The 16,227-nt window shown below is 41.5% G+C and overlaps 1 protein-coding gene and 1 pseudogene across 2 annotated transcripts in view; one reads left to right on the top strand and one right to left on the bottom strand.

Annotated features, from left to right (window-relative positions):
* UBAC2 (UBA domain containing 2) overlaps positions 1 to 16,227 on the top strand; it is a 185,085-nt gene that overhangs the window by 15,357 nt on the left and 153,501 nt on the right. The window lies entirely within an intron of this gene.
* LOC103892285 (histone H2A.Z-like) lies at positions 67 to 523 on the bottom strand (annotated as a pseudogene).

Consider the following 16,227-nt stretch of genomic DNA (forward strand, 5'->3'; position numbering starts at 1 on the left):
TGGCATCACCAACACTGGACAGCTGTTCTAGTATTTAGAGTCCTGAGATAACAAGGAATCCAGGCATCCATTAGATAGTCTTCTGTTGTCCATTCTTCCCAATCAGAGATTTGTGGATGTGTGGAATGACACCACCACCAGCAATTGTAGCCTTGATGAGAGAATCCAATTCTTCATCTGCACGAATAGCAAGTTGCAAGTGACGAGGGGTAATATACACTTTACCTTTAAGTCTTTTGATGCATTTCCTGCCAGTTCAAGTCCCTCTGCGGTGAGGTACTCCAGGATGGCTGCGCTGTACACAGCGGCAGTCGCACCCACATGTCCGTGACCCGTCGTCCTAGATTTCAGATGTTGATGAATACAGCCCACTGGGAACTGCAAGCCGGCTCTCTGCGAGCGGGAAACCACCTTTGTCTTGGCCTTTCCGGAGTCCTTCCCAGCCTTACCGCCAGCCATTTCGAGTTCTGCTGAAGCTCAAGCAAGGCAGAGAAAGGGCTAATCAGACCCATGGTGAGATCCCACCATCTACTCCTTCGTCGCACCGTGATTCAAACTGCCCTTTTCAGTTCTTACTATTCCTGATCGGATCAAAGAGAAAATCTTGATTTGGTGCTAGTCTGAAAGACCTCTCTAATAAAGGCTATTTTCCTATTGTAACAAAAAGAGCAGGAAGTAATATTAGTCCTTAATAACTTTGTTTTGTTATAGGTTGGTGCAAAAGTAATTGCGGTTTTTGCCATTAAAATGGCAATTACTTTTGTACTAACCTATATGTGTGCGTGTGTGTGTGTGTGTGTATTTTTGCGACACAGTCTCACTCTGACGCCCCAGCTGGAGTGCAGTGGTACAATCTCGGCTCACTGCAACCTCTGCCTCCCTGGTTCAAGGGGTTCTCATTCCTCAGCCTCCCAAGTAGTAGCTAGGATTATAGGTGCCTGCCACCACACCTGGCTAATTTTTGTATTTTTAGTAGAGACAGATTTTTACCATGTTGGCCAGGCTGGTCTCGAACTCCTGACCTCAGGTGATCCGCCCACCTTGGCCTCCCAAAGTGCTGGGATTACAGGTGTGAGCCACCGTGCCTGGCCTAGTGGGTTTATTTTTATAGTTACCACCTATTAATGAGAAAGCAACACTTGTTTTCCATTTACCCTAGTGATATCAAATTTTGTTTAAAATATTTATGTAGATCATAGGTGATTTAAAGAAGAATATTAAATAACAGGATCAGGGCAGGCAGAAACTGGTGCTGTAGTGGTAATGCCTGCAGTTTGAGAAATGCCCTCAATTCTCCTGAAGATTGTTCATATTCCTCCCCAGGTCTTGGTATTTGTTGATTCTTTATCTGGACTCAGTTGAGAGGACACATTTCTCTGGTGTTTTGAGGGTTCTTTTATTTTGAAACAACTTTGGAAGGGCGGGAACGTGGACAGGTGTCCTGGGTCTGCTGTCTTAGACGGGAATTTTACCTGGTGATCTTCTTGGTTTTGTTGTTTTTGTTGGACTCTTTTCTTTTTTCTTTTTTTTTTTTTTTTGAGATGAAGTCTTGCCCTTGTCCCCCAGGCTGGAGTGCAGTGGTGCGATCTTGGCTCACTGCAAACTCTGCCTCCTGGGTTCAAGTGATTCTCCTGCCTCAGCCTCCCGAGTAGCTGGGATTACAGGCACCCGCCACCATGACCGGCTAATTTTTGTATTTTTAGTAGAGATGGGGTTTCACCATGTTGGCCAGGCTGGTCTCGAACTCCTGACCTTGGGTGATCTGCCCACCTCGGCCTCCCAAAGTGCTGGGATTACAGGCGTGAGCCACCGCGCCCGGCCTCTTTCCTCGTTTTCGAATTAATTTTAGTGTTTGGGGTTTTAGTGGGGCTTGTGCCCCCCTTCAGCTAGGCCGTTGCTCAGCGTCAGTGGCTGGAGATGTTGGCAGAGTCAGTCCTCCCATCCATTAGGTGCTGAAGGGCCACTCAGAAGCCCAAACTTGCAAGGGTTTTTCTGCTCTGATCTCTTACGCTTTTCTCCCAGGCAGAGGTCCCGTGGCTCATCAGAGCTTTAAAAATCAGACTTGGGTTTCTCCGCCATGCAGGCGTGTGTTCTGCCTGCCCTCTTTCTCCAACCCAGACCCACGCAGGCTATGCTGAAACTCTGTGGAGGCAGACCCTCTTGTGTGGCCTGGGGACGTTCCAGCGCCATCTTTGTAGCTCGGGCAGCCTTACTTGTTACCCTGTTTGGTTGAGTCCGACTTCTTGGGTCCTTGAACACAGGGAGGCACCCCGGATTGGGGCCAGCTGTTACCCGCGCTCGCCGCGGCATGTGGCCATCTGGTGTCTCAGCTGCGCTGATGGACGCTCACCCCGCGGTGCTTCTCCAGGCCCCAGGCGTTTCCTTTGGTCTGTGTGGAGGTTGTGGGGGGCAGGTTGGAGAGGAGAGTTACTTGCCAGCACTTTAAAATTGGCTTATTTCAGACCTAAATTCAAGGTGTCTGTGATGTCCTGAGGCGGATGATCTGGCAGCCTCAGGGCCGAGTTGTTAGGTGGGTGGCAGCGTCCACCGAGCTCGCGCCCACCTTCTTGCCATCGACTCCCCCATTTCACTGCCTGCCTGGCCTCTGTAGGCACTTGAATTTACAACACGTTTTCTTGCCACTAACCACACATTTCCCCACTTGAAAAGTATTATTTCTTCTCTCTTACAGTTTATCACATGGTCTAGAACTTTCTGTAAGCTTCCTGATTTACTTTATTTAGAGTTATTCCAACTGTTAACTGATTTATCCCATATTTGTGTGTTACAGTCATAATTTTTTAAACTTCTTTTGGCTTTTAAAATTAATATTTCATTACAATTATATTTCTTGTCTAATTAGTACTTTTAGTAATTACTGCTTTTTACATTTAATCAAAGTGTTAATGTTTGTATAAAATCTCCCTAAGAAGTATAAAGCCAACTGGTGGCCACCACGGTGGTGGGACCAAAATGAACATTTAGGTGCCCAGTGCCTTTGCTGACTTGCAGATTTGAAACACTTTTCCCTGGCATGGAGGCCTCTGTGTTTGGTGCTGTTTCAGGACTAGGATTTTAAATTTTACAGCTCGCTCTTTCCTCCCCTCTAATTCACACTGTTTAAGTACTTTAGATGTGGAGCACATTTTTTGTATCTAGAGGGTAAGTCGTCCTCTTTCCTGACCTTTTTTTTTTTTTTCCTGGGAACTTCTTAGCACTTTCTCCTGCTTATTTTCCTGATAAACTGTATAACTATTGCTTCAATAACAAGTGTTTATTGGCTGCCGTCCTGAGCCAGGCACTCTGCCCGGTTGTTTGGGGACCTGCATGAGGAGCGGTCAGTGTGGCAGGTGTCCAGTGTCATTGAATTCTCCCCAATGCATAGGGACAGGAGCTGATTGATGGATGGCTTCCTGTGTTTTACTTCGAACACTGTAGGGAAACAGCTGTAACAAAAATAAACCTGGAACCTTTTGATCCCTGGACAGTCTTTGTTGAGATGATCACCAGGAGGCACTCATTCCTCCTTAACGTGGTCACTGAATCTAAGTTTCATTAAGTTTTCTTCTAGGAAGTCCAGAGACTTGAGGATTAAATCATAGTGGAAGTGGAAGGTGTCCCTTGCAAGGCATGGGTTTACTGTGCTTTTGTGGATTTCTGCCCTTAGTTTTCGTTTAGCTCCTTTCTGATGAAAAACTTTATAAGAAAGTTACTTTATGAGACACCAAGTCACCCCATTCTTGTGAGAACCCTGAGAAGTTTACCAAATAGTTAAGTAGTCAGACATAGGAAAACCAATGTTGTGGTAGGATATGGCGGCCCCTCCTCTCAAGGGTGTGAACCATACAGGGCTTTTTGACGTGTGTATTTTTACATGCGTGACTTGTGGAGGCAGGCAGAGTTTCTGGGTTGCTCCCCTACCTGTGTGTCTTCAGCTAGAATGCTTCTGTAACAGCCCACAGGACTAAGCTTTGCAAGGCCTGTGGTTAGTGTCTCCAGTACCCAAAAGATACATATTTTTATTCAGGTAAAATTGTCCATTTTAACCATTTAAAAATGTTCACTTATTGACTTCCAGTACATTTACATTGTTGTACAATTAACAGCAACCACAATTTAATTGCAGAACATTTTATCACGGCAGAAAGAAACGGAGTACCCATTAAGCCAAGCTTGTCCACCCTGCAGCCCATGGGCCATATGCGACCCAAGACAGCTTTGAATGCAGCCCAACACAAATTTGTAAACTTTCTTAAAACATTCTGGGATGTTTTCAATTTTTTTTAAGCTTATCAATTATTGTTAGTGTTAGTGTACTTTATGTGTGGCCCAAGATAATTCTTTTCCAGTGTGACCCAGGGAAACCAAAAGATTAGACATCCCTGTACTAAGCAGTCATGCCCCATTACCTTCTCCCAACTGTCCCTGACAAACATTAATCTGCTTTCAGTCTGTATGGATTTTTAAATTCTGGACATTTCATATAAGTGGAGTCATATAGTACATAACTTTATATGACTGGCTTTTTTTTCACTTAGCATAATGTTTTTGAGGTTCATCTATGTTGTAGCATGTATCAGGATCCATTCCTCTTATGACTGAATAATATTCTATTGTATGGATATACATTTTGTTCATTTGTTGATGGACATTGGTTTGTATCCACTTTTTGTGTTATGATAATGCTACTATGAACATTTGTATGTAGGTTTTTGTGGAAAAAAAAAAACCCTGTGTTTTCAGTTTTCTTGGGTATATTCCTCAGAGTGGAATTGCTAGGTCATGTCATAATTCTGTGCTTGACTTTTTGAGGAACCAAAAAGATATATCTTAAGTATTAAAATAGTACGCATATAAAGTTATCATACTTCCTTCTTATATATTAGAAAGAAATGGTTTCTTTATAGTCAGGCAGAACCAAGTTCAAATCCCAGCCTGTCTACTAACTAGCTGTGACCTTCAGTGAGTTATTTAGCCTTTCTTAGTTTATTTCTTCACCTAGAGAATGCTGATAATTAATTCCTGCTTCAGGGCTATTATAGTAATTCACTGAGATGGTATTACATGTAAAGTGCTTTTATTAGCACAGTGCCTGGCATAAAATAATCCACATATACTGTAATATTTATTTTAGGATAATACATAGTCACCCAAGCCTGATTAGTATTTATTGCCTCAAAGAAATGACTATGTACTTAGGTCAAACCAAAGAGAAATCAGACCCAAAAGGAATTCTTAAACTTTATATTTTTATGTTATCTTTGCCAGAGAGGTATTTTGCATTTTTACTTTTAGATTAATGCATCGTCTGTTATTCTCAAAATTTGTAGCATCCCTGTTTTCAAAGGTAAAAGGATCTCCTGCAGGGAAGTGACTTTTTCTTAACCTTCTGTTTGATCTCTGCTTGGGTTCTGTATGTATGAACCACTTCCTGGCTCTGCTCACAGAGAGGCCGAAGATTGCTAGTGACTTGCCCCATCTCAGTGCATAAGGATTCACCATATGGATCTTTTTCTTGAATTAGTAACTAGTTAAATTATTTTTTCTAATTGTCAAAATAGATTTTTTTTTTTTGTAAAAAATTATGATCTCCCATGAACAGACCAGAGATTATTTCTGTTAATATTTTGGTAGATGCTTTTTTAAAAAAAGTATTTATATATTATTTTTGTATAATAATATCACTAGAATATTTTGCACTTACTATTTAGCAACATCTTTCCAAGGTACGAAATATTTTTCTACAACCTATTGCTTAATGTTGAATATTATTCCATTTTTATGGATAGAACATAATTTACTCATTTCCCAATTAGATATTCATATTGTTTCTGGTCTTTTCACTATTATAAACAGTGCTGCGATGAACATTTTTGTAGCAGAATCTTTCTGCACATTTATGATAATTACTTTGGGCTAAATTCCTAGAAATGGATTTCTTGGATCTGTGTTGCAACCTCCACAAACTGCAGTCTTTTTATATTTCGTTCACAATTACATTTACTTTTGTTACACAGGGCACCACTTTGATTTCTGTTAGTGCTGTTTGTGATTATGTATGTCTTTCACTTGAAATCCACCATGAAGGTGAAAATTTGTTTGAACCGTGGCACTACATGGCAATGCAGTGTAGTCAGTTGTGTTTGTAGTCTGGATTATCAGAGCTTGAATTCTGGTTCTGCTGCTCACTAGCCTCTTCTTGCGCACTGTTTCAGTGTACTCAGCCTCACCTTTTATTCTGTTTCTACAGAGTCCCATTTGGTGTGTAAGCTGGTTTTTTGTTCTTATTTCTGTGTTCCTCCCATGGGGCTTCTTTTCTGTGGCCACCCTAGACCATTGAGGATGGAAGCTAATAGATAAAAATGCTGCCCGTTTCACCTGGGATGGTAGTTGAGACACATTCACAAGGCTTCTCAGAAAGTCCTGCAGGTTCCAGCACCTGTCAGAAACATCTGTCACTCATGGTGATCACCTACTTGACAGTGCCCTTCTTTGGAATCTTCCTCTGTTTTGCTCCCCATGTCTTTCACTACTGCTCCCTGGGATCACATTCCAAAATAAAGTCCCTGCCTGGAAGCCTTTGTCTCACCTTTTACTCTTAGGGGAACCCCGGCTAAGACATTTTGTAGTCATGGATAGGTAATATACTCTCCAAGTCACAGTTTTGTCTTCTGTATAAATCTGAGAAGAGTGATGTCTGCCTCATAGGGTTATTTTGAGGATTAAACCATATAAGTTATTCATTCACCACATAGTTACTGAAAGGCAGCTGTGTGCTAAGTGGTGGCATTCTGGCTATGGGGATATGGCAGTGAGCAAGACAGCTAGGACCCTATCTTCATAGAGTTTACATTCTGATGAAGGAGACAGACAAAGAAGCAAACAAAGAATTTCAAGTAGTAAAGAATGCCACAGAGTAAATTAACCAGGATGATGCACTCAAAAGCAAAAAATCACGATGGAAGGTCACTCTGAGGAAGTGCTCTTAGAAATGAGGACTCAATGGTGAGAATAAGCTGGACGTGGGAAGAACATTTTGGGTAGAGAGAGTAACAGGCACATTGGCCCTGTAGTGGGAGTGGCAGGAGCAAAGTAGCACACATAAAGTGTCATGCTAATACCTCCACTTCCTAAGTGCTTAATAAATGTTGGTTGGTATTAGTAGTTACTAGTTGGTTATATTAGTAATTAATAATTGAGGTTAGATCAAAGGGATAGCCCATTGGTAATTACATAGCAGTAAGTCATCAGTTTAGCCTTATGGATTGATGACAAATTGGTTTCATAGAATAAGCAGTGATTGGGCAGGATGAGAATGGTTTCATAGTATACTTTAACTTGTTGATATGGTAAATTACATTGATTTGCTTTGCATTCCCAGGATAAGCATTATTTGGTCATGATGTATTCTTTTTATATAATGCTAGGTTTGATTTACTGATGTTTTGTTGAGAATTTTGCATCTGTTAATACGTTCATGAAGTATATTGGTCTATTTTTTGCCTTTTAATATCTTTGGCTTTGCTAACAGTGTAACATTGGCTTCATAACATGAGTTGGAAAGTGTTCTCTATTTTTCTGTGTTGTAACAGAGTTTGTATAGAATTGGTATTTAAATGCTTGGTAGAATTCTCCCCTGAAGCCATCAGGCTTGGAGTTTTCTTTGTTGGAAGTCTTTTAACTGTAAATTCAATTTCATAATATCTGTAGGACTATTTGAGTTACCCATTTCTTCTTGAATGAGCTTTGGTAGGTTGTGTCTTCCAAGGAGTTTGCCTGTTTCATCTAAGTTATTAAATTTATGGGCATAAAGTATTTCCTAACATTCACTTTCAAAAAAAAATTTAGTTGTGATAAGAAATTTTAGTAGTGTTAAGAAATACATAACATAAAACTTACTATTTTAACTATTTTTAAGTGCATAGTTCAGTGACATTAAGTACATTCACATTGTTGTGCAACTTCTTACTATCCTTTTAATGTCGCTGGGATCAGTAGTGATGCCCCCTCTTTATTCCTGATACTGTTAATTGTGTCTTCTCTCTTTTTGTCCTGATCATTTCTGCTAGAAGTGTTATCAGTTTTATTGATCTCAAAGAACCAGCTTTGAGTTTCATTGATTTGTCTCTATTATAGTTTGGTTTTTCCATTTCATTGGTTTCTACTCTTAATTATTTCTTTATATCTGCCTGCTTAGGTTTTAATTTGCTCTTCTTTCTCTTTTTGTTTTTTTTGTTTTTTTTTAAGATTGTAACCTACACCATTATTTGAGACCTTTTTTCTTCCTAATATAAGCATTTTTATGCTACATTTTCCCCTCTAAGCATTGCTTTATCTGCAGTCCACAAATTTTGCTTGGTTGTGCTTCATTTTTTTATTCTATTTTAAATGTACTCTAATTTCCTTTGTGACTTCCTCTTTGGCCCAGATATTGTTTAGAAATGTGTTGTTGAGTTTTCACATATTTGGGGGATTTTCCATCTTTCTGCTGTTGGCTTCTGATTTTTTTGTGACCAAGGAACATGCTTTATATGATTTTAATTCCTTTAAATTTTTTGAGGACTCTTTTATGCCCAGAATATAGTCTATTTTGGTGAATGCTCCATATGCACTTGAAAAATTGTGTAACTTGCTGTTGTTGGGTGGAGTGTTCTATAAATGTCAATCAGGCCAAATTGGTTGATAATGTTTTTCAGGTCTTGTATATCCTTACTGATTTTACTAGTCAGCTTGGGCTGCCATAACAAAATACCACAGACTGGGTGGCTTAAGGAACAGAAATTAATTTTCTCACAGACCCAGAAGCTAGAAGTCCAAGCTCAGGGTTTTGGCGGGTTTGGTTTCTCCTGGGGCCTTGCAGGAGCCTGCTGGCTTCTAGCTGTGTCATCACATGGTCTTTCCTTTGTGTGTGCAAGCATCCCTGGGTCCCTCCCTTTTCTTATAAAGACATGTCACATTGAATTAGGGCTCCATCTATCCTTATGACCTCACTTAACCTTAATTACCTCTTTAAAGGGCCTATCTCCAAACTTAGTCAACATAGAGCTTCAACATACAAATTTTAGGAGGAAACATTCAGTCCTAACACTGATTTTCTGTTTACTTGTATTATCGATTACTGTGAGAAGAGTGCTGAATTCTCCAACTATATTTGTGGATTTTTCTACATCCCATTTCAGTTCTGTTAATTTTTGCTTCATTGAAATCCTTTCTCAGCTCTCAGATTCTATGATTCACTGTGCACCCCCCACCCAATGTTTTAATTATGAAAAATTTCAAACATGCCACAAAGTAGAAAGAGGGGTATACTGAACACCCATATACCCACCACCTAGATTCTACACAATTAACATTTTACTATGTTGGCTTTAGCAAATATCGATCCCTTTATTTATTTGATCAGTACCATATTATTTTTAAAAATGCATTTCAAAGTAGATTATAGTCACATTTTCTCTAAACACTTAAATGTGCATTGTTATTACCTAGAGTTTAATAATTATTTAAAGGTTGTTGAGTTAAAATTTTTACGTAGTAAAAGTACAAATCTTGAGTTGATGAGTGAATCTTGTTGTCTATAATGATACTGTATACTTATCCTGTGATGTGCAACTGTTTGGATATTTGTGTATTATTGCTTTCCACATAGGTTTTTGAGATGTGATTTTTGCTCATCTTGAGAGGAATACTTAATGGTAATCATCAGATCTGTGTTTTTAGGGGTTTGTTTGATCCTGGACAGAGTTAAAATGGCTGTGTAAATAGGGTCAGTTATTAGTTCAGTAAATATTTGTTTATATTTAGTTTTAATTTTTAATTGTGGTAAAATGTACGTAATATAAAATGTACAATCTTAACTATTTTTGTGTATAGTCCAGTAGTATTAAATACGTTCATATTGTGCAACTGATGTCTATAACTCTTCTCAGCTTGCAGAAATGAAACTCTATATCCATTAAATAACTTCCCATTTCCCCCTTCCTCCCCTCACTGTACCCTGCCTCTGGCAGCCACTTTTCTACTTTCTGCCTCTGTGAATTTTACTACTCTATGTACTGCAAATAAGTGGAATCATATAATATTTATCTTTTTGTGACCGGCTTATTTCACATAGCATAGTGTCCTCAAGGTTCATGCATGTTGTTGCATGTGCCAGTTTCCTTCCTTTTTAAGGCTGAATTAAATTCCATCATATGTGTATGCCACATTTTGTTTACCCGTTTATCCATTCATCTGCCAGCACACACTTGGGTTGCTCCCGCCAGTATGTGAGCACCTCCTTCACATCACTCCCCTTTTGTTTAACAAACAGTCTTGACTGCCTTTATGTGCCAGGTCTTACTGGAGGCATGAGGGATGCTGCAACAGGGAATGTACCAGACAAAGCTGCTGCCCTAAATAAGCTTGTGTTCTAGTGGAGACTGAAGATGGGGGGATGGACAATAGACCAAGAAACATATTTCCTTGATTCTAAAATGCATTTGTTCCCATGTTTTAATGATTCTAAAATTGGAACGTGCCTTATAATTGATGACGTCTTACAATTATATTTGGCAGCGTTTATTTTTTAGTGGCACTAAAAATAATGGTGTATCAGTTTGAATCATAGAGTTGATGGATCACTAGTAAATCCGCTGTTAAGTGCTATGAAAAAAGCAGGACAAAGGATAAGATGACATTTGAGCACAGCACATGTTTAGTTGATATGTTTTCATAGCAGGACTTCATCCCTGAAGGAGGCAGGGTGTTGATTCACATTTGGCACAAACTCTGACCCCACTGTGAGCTGGTAGCACTTTGCAGACTGGTTATTTTGAGTGGCACTGGTAGAGAGGAGAGAGAGACCTGGCAGGTGAAGGCTTGGGGGAGCATATTGCAAGATGGGCCCAGATCTTGTAGGTAGGAAAGACAACATGTCAGTAACTTAGTCAGGGCCATCTCAGTAACTGCCAACAGTTCTTCCACTTGTCCAGAACAAAACTTAGTTTTATTCTTGACTTCTCCATCTGCCCATACACCCAGTTAGTCAGCATATCCTGCCTGCAGTACCTTCACAACATATCCCAGTTCCGACCTCCCTCTTCATCTACACCTCCACCCTGCTGGTTTGAACATCCTCCTTTCTTCCATGGATTCCCTAACAGCCTTCTAACTGGTCTACTATCTTCCACCGTTGCCTTGCTGTAATTTCTTCTCAATTTAGCAACCAAAGTGATCATTCAAAAACATGTCCAATCATGTTATTCCTGTACTTAGACCTCCCCAAAGCACCCTGTCACATCCAGAGGAAAGGTTAAAGTCCTCACAATGGCCTGTAGGGCTCTGGACCATTCCCCTCATCGCCACTTGTTTGACTTTAGCTCCCTCCCTGTCTGCCTTGTGCTCATTCTGCTTTTGCCAGTTAGCCTTATCATCTCTTAATCATGTTGAGCATGTTTTCATCTCAAAGCATGTGTACTTTTTTTTCCTCCAGAATCACCCTTCCCTCAGATATCTGCAAGGCCTACATCTTCAGGTCTCTGCCTAAATCCACATTACAAGAAGGTTTTCCCTAACCAGGTTGGATAAGACAGCCCCCCTTGGCTGGGCGCAGTGGCTCATGCCTGTAATCGCAGCACTTTGGGAGGCCAAGGAGGGCGGATCACCTGAGGCCAGGAGTTCAAGACCAGCCTGACCAACATGGAGAAACCTAGTCTGTACTAAAAATACAAAATTAGCCAGGTGTGGTGGTGCATGCCTGTAATCCCAGCTACTCGGGAGGCTGAGACAGGAGAATCGCTTGAACCCAGGAGGCAGAGGTTGCAATGAGCCGAGATTGTGCCATTGCACTCCAGCCTGGACAACAAGAGCGAAACTCCATCTCAAAAAAAAAGACGGCACCCCTCCTTCCCCAGTTATGCTGCAGTAGCAAACAACTCTGAAATTTCAGGAACCCAAGACAAGGCTTGCATCTCACTGGTGTTCCATCTCCACTGTGAGTTACCTAGGAGGGGTCCACTCCACACTGTCGTCAGCCCTGGGAGCTGGCTGATAGGGTAACCACCATCTTGCACATTGGCAGATGAAAAGAGCAAGAATGATTCCCTGGCTCTTAAAGGGTCCTCCTGGAAGTGACATAGCTTTCATTTACTTGGCCAGAGCAAGTCACATTGCCATGCCTCACTTCATTTGGGAGTAGGGGTGGGGAGCAGTCCTACCATGTGTTTGGGAAGAGACGGGAAATATGTGGTGAATAACAAAGCCACAGGTTTTATTTTCTCTAGTTCATTTCTCGTAGGATTTATTTCCATCTGACATAATGTATATCCACCTTATTTTGTTTGTTGTTGTTTTTCTGTCCTGTCTAGACTCTAAAGCATAAGGCTAGGGACTTTGTCCAAGTTTATTGTTGTACCTCAGGACCTAGAATAATGCATGGTACAGCATGGATGCCTACTCATATTTAGAGAATGATTGAGAATACCAAAGCAAACCATTCATTTATTCATTTGGTGCATGTGTTGGGAATTTGGTATTCAAGTTGGGAGTGTGAATTAGGGAGGTTTGAGGAGAGAGGAAGAGATGGTGTGAGATAAGAAGTTGTAGAGCAGATATACTAGAGAAAATCAGTGGAAATGCTGGTCAGTGGAGAGTGTCACCTTGAGACTTGAGACCAAGAATTTATGGTGAAATCTTGTAGCTCAGATGGGTGACTTTCTCGAGTCATGTTGAGTTGCTCAGAAGCTGGCAAGGAAGAGGAAGGAATGACGGGGCCCATTGCACAAGGACAGGTGGAAACCCAAGTTGAAGGAAACATGGATCACGCTGCCCCTTGCACTTACATCATTCCTGCTCCATCTGCAGTCCTGTCAGAGTCACAAAGGAGCTTGCCTTTAATGGGGGAAGCCTGGGGTGTTGTGATGGTGCTGGTGGTAGGAGCAATATTCTCTATATTCATTCATTTTTTTTTTTTTTTTTTTTTTTGATACGGAATCTTGCTTTGTTGCCCAGGCTGGAGTGCAATGGCACAATCTCGGCTCACTGCAACCTCCACCTCCTAGGTTCAAGTGATTCTCCTGCCTCAGCCTCCTGAATAGCTGGGATTACAGGCACTCCCCACCCCACCACGCCCGGCTAATTTTTGTATTTTTAGTAGTGACAGGGCTTCACGATGTTGGCCAGGCTAGGCTCAAACTCCTGACTTCAAGTGATCTGCCCGACTTGGCCTCTCATAGTGCTGGGATTATAGGCATGAGCCACTGTGCCCAGCCCCCATATTGATTCTTTTATTTTCTTCTTGTAACACTTTTGAAGTAGGGTCTCATCTCCATTTTACAGGTGAGGAAAATTGAGGCTGAAATGGCTCAAGAAAGGATTTAGGTTGGTTAGGCTTATAGTCATGGTGCTCTCCTCTACTTTCGAATTACTAGGCAGTGAGGAACTCGGTTAGATTTTAGATTCCATGGAGCCTTGTTTGCATTTTGGTCATGAAGAAAGTGTGCAACCACTTTACTAATGGCTCTAGTTTAGATGCTCACAAGACCTTACCAGAGAGGAAATAGTTGGGCTATTTTTATATGCTTAAACAAGTACAATAACCACAGTGTCAACTGGAACTGGTGAATTCGCCCCCAGGGACTTTCTTATGAATAAGATGAAGGTGCACGTCACAGAATCTGAGAATGTCCCCATCAGTGAGGCTTTTCTGTGATCTTGGCTGTTAATGACCTGGACGTTTCATCTGTGCAAGGGACGGTGCTAGGCTTTGTGGTGGATGTAGCGAAGAGTAAGGCATGTGGCCTCCCTTCAGGAATCTTTATTGTGGTTGGGATAGCAAAACTGTACAAACCCTGGCTGCTCATAGTAGCGTGTGGGAACGAGGGTGCAGAGTGGGGGAAAAGCCCTTCAGGCTAAAATGGTTCACTCAGGCTGATGGAGGAAAGTAGAAATAACTGTAATTTGAAGGCTGCATAAGATTTAGATAAGGGAGTATCTGTGCTAATAAGGAAGGCATTGATGATATTTGGGCACTTAAGTCTGGAAAAATTTTCCAAAGGCATTGAAACAGAAAGCAACATGTTCAGGAGGTAGTGAGCTGTGCGGTTTGATTGCAGCAAAGGCTCCTGAGAACAAAGCAATGGATGTTGTGCTGGAGAGGCAGGAGGCCCAGAATGTAGGGAGGTCTGGACAACCAGGGACAGTGACTTGTCATTTGAGCTTGAAGGTCATACCAAAGTGACCACATTGCAGCCTCGTTTTAGGAAAGAGTATATACAAACACACAGATAGTCCTTGCTTTGCAAGGTGATGCAGGACCGTAAAAATGACTGTGCAAGTTGAAACCAGGCAAAGCTATTTTAATAATCAACGGGGAAAATTTGGATTGTTCTGTGACTTTTAAAAATCTTTGTTGAAAGAATCCTTTGTTAAAACTTTAGACTTTCTCTTATAAATGTGTAGTTATAAATGCATAGGGAAATGAAAAAATAGTAAAACAATATACTGTAATTTATTAAAAACTTTAGCGACACTGAGAATTAAAGTGTTTTATTTCTTTGTAAGAAACTTACCAAGAGCAGTTTGAACAGTGTTTGCCTTCTTCCTGTTGTGTAACTTATGGGGAGTATCTATCTTAAACCTTGTGAATTGTCATACACCTTTCTGAGTTTGGCTGAGTTTCCATTATTTTATTCTCTCTGCTTTCACTGTGACAAAATATCCCTGAGAGTTTCCTTAATATGTATTTTTGCCAGCATCACTTCCTTAGGGACATCATAATCACTATTTTAGTGTACTATTGCATCTCTAACAAGTTATCACAAACGTGGTGGTTTAAAACAAAAGAAATACGGCCAGGCGCAGTGGCTCATGCCTGTAATCATAGCACTTTGGGAGGCTGAGGTGGGCAGATTGCCTGAGCTCAGGAGTTCGAGACCAGCCTGGGCAACATGGCAAAACCCTGTCTTTACTAAAAATACAAAAACATTAGCTGGGCGTGGTGGCAAGCGCCTGTAGTCCCAGCTACTTGGGAGGCTGAGGGACGAGAATTGCTTGAACCTGGGAGGCGTCAGAGGTTGCAGTGAGCTGAGATCACGCCACTGCACTCCAGCCTGGGCAACACAGCAAGACTCTGTCTCCTCAATAAATAAATAAATAAAACAAAATAAATTTATTATTCTACAGTTTGGAGGCTGGAAGTCCAAAATGGATCTCACTGGGATAAAATCAAGGTGTCAGCAGGGCTGCATTTCTTTTGGAAGCTCTGAGAAGGAATCTGTTTCTTCGCCTTTTGTAGCTTTTTGAGGCAGCTCACATTTCTTGACTCATGACCCAATTTTATCTTCAAAGCCAAGGGTGACTGGTGGACTCTTTCTTACACATTGTCACTCTGAAACTTACTCTCCTGCCTCCCTCTTGCACTTAAAAGGACTCTTGTGGGCCGGTCGCAGCGGCTTGCGCTTGTAATCCTAGCACTTTGGGAGGCCGAGGCAGAGGTGGATCATGAGGTCAGGAGTCTGAGACCAGCCTGGCCAATATGGTGAAATCCCATTTCTACTAAAAATACAAAAATTAGCTGGATGTGGTGGCACGTGCTTGTAGTCCCAGCTACTCAGGGGGCTGAGGCAGGAGAATCGCTAAACCCGGTAGGCGGAGGTTGCAGTGAGCCGAGATTGTGCCACTGTACTCCAGCCTGGGCGACAGAGGGAGACTCCGTCTCAAAAAAAAAAAAGGACTCTTGTGATTGCATAGAATCCAGCTGGATATCTTAGATAATCTCATCTCAAGGACATCTGATTAGCAACCTCAATTCTGTCTGCAACCTTAACTCCCCCTTGCTGTGTAACCCAACATAGTCACAGGTTCTGGGGATTAGGACGTGGACCTCCTTGGGGAGCCAGTATTCTATCACAGTCACCTTCCTGTTGATAAGTTCACCTTCACTGAGTTTCTCTAGCTGCCCACCTTGAATGGTGGCAGTGTCAGCATTCCTGTGGTTTGATATTTCTTTTATAACCTGATAACATTTGATTCAGATTTCACTTCCAGCACTATTACTTTTTGTTTCTTTGCTGTATACATTTTCTTTTTTTTTTTGAGATGGAGTTTCTCCCTGTCGTCCAGGCTGGAGTACAATGGTGTGATCTCGGCTCACTGCAGTCTCTGTCTCCTGGGTTCAAGTGAGTCTCCCACCTCAGCCTCCCGAGTAGCTGGGACTACAGGCGTGCCACCACGCCCAGCTACTTTTTA

Source organism: Pongo abelii, chromosome 14 (genome assembly GCF_028885655.2).
Source record: "Pongo abelii isolate AG06213 chromosome 14, NHGRI_mPonAbe1-v2.0_pri, whole genome shotgun sequence".
Classification (NCBI taxonomy): domain Eukaryota; kingdom Metazoa; phylum Chordata; class Mammalia; order Primates; family Hominidae; genus Pongo; species Pongo abelii.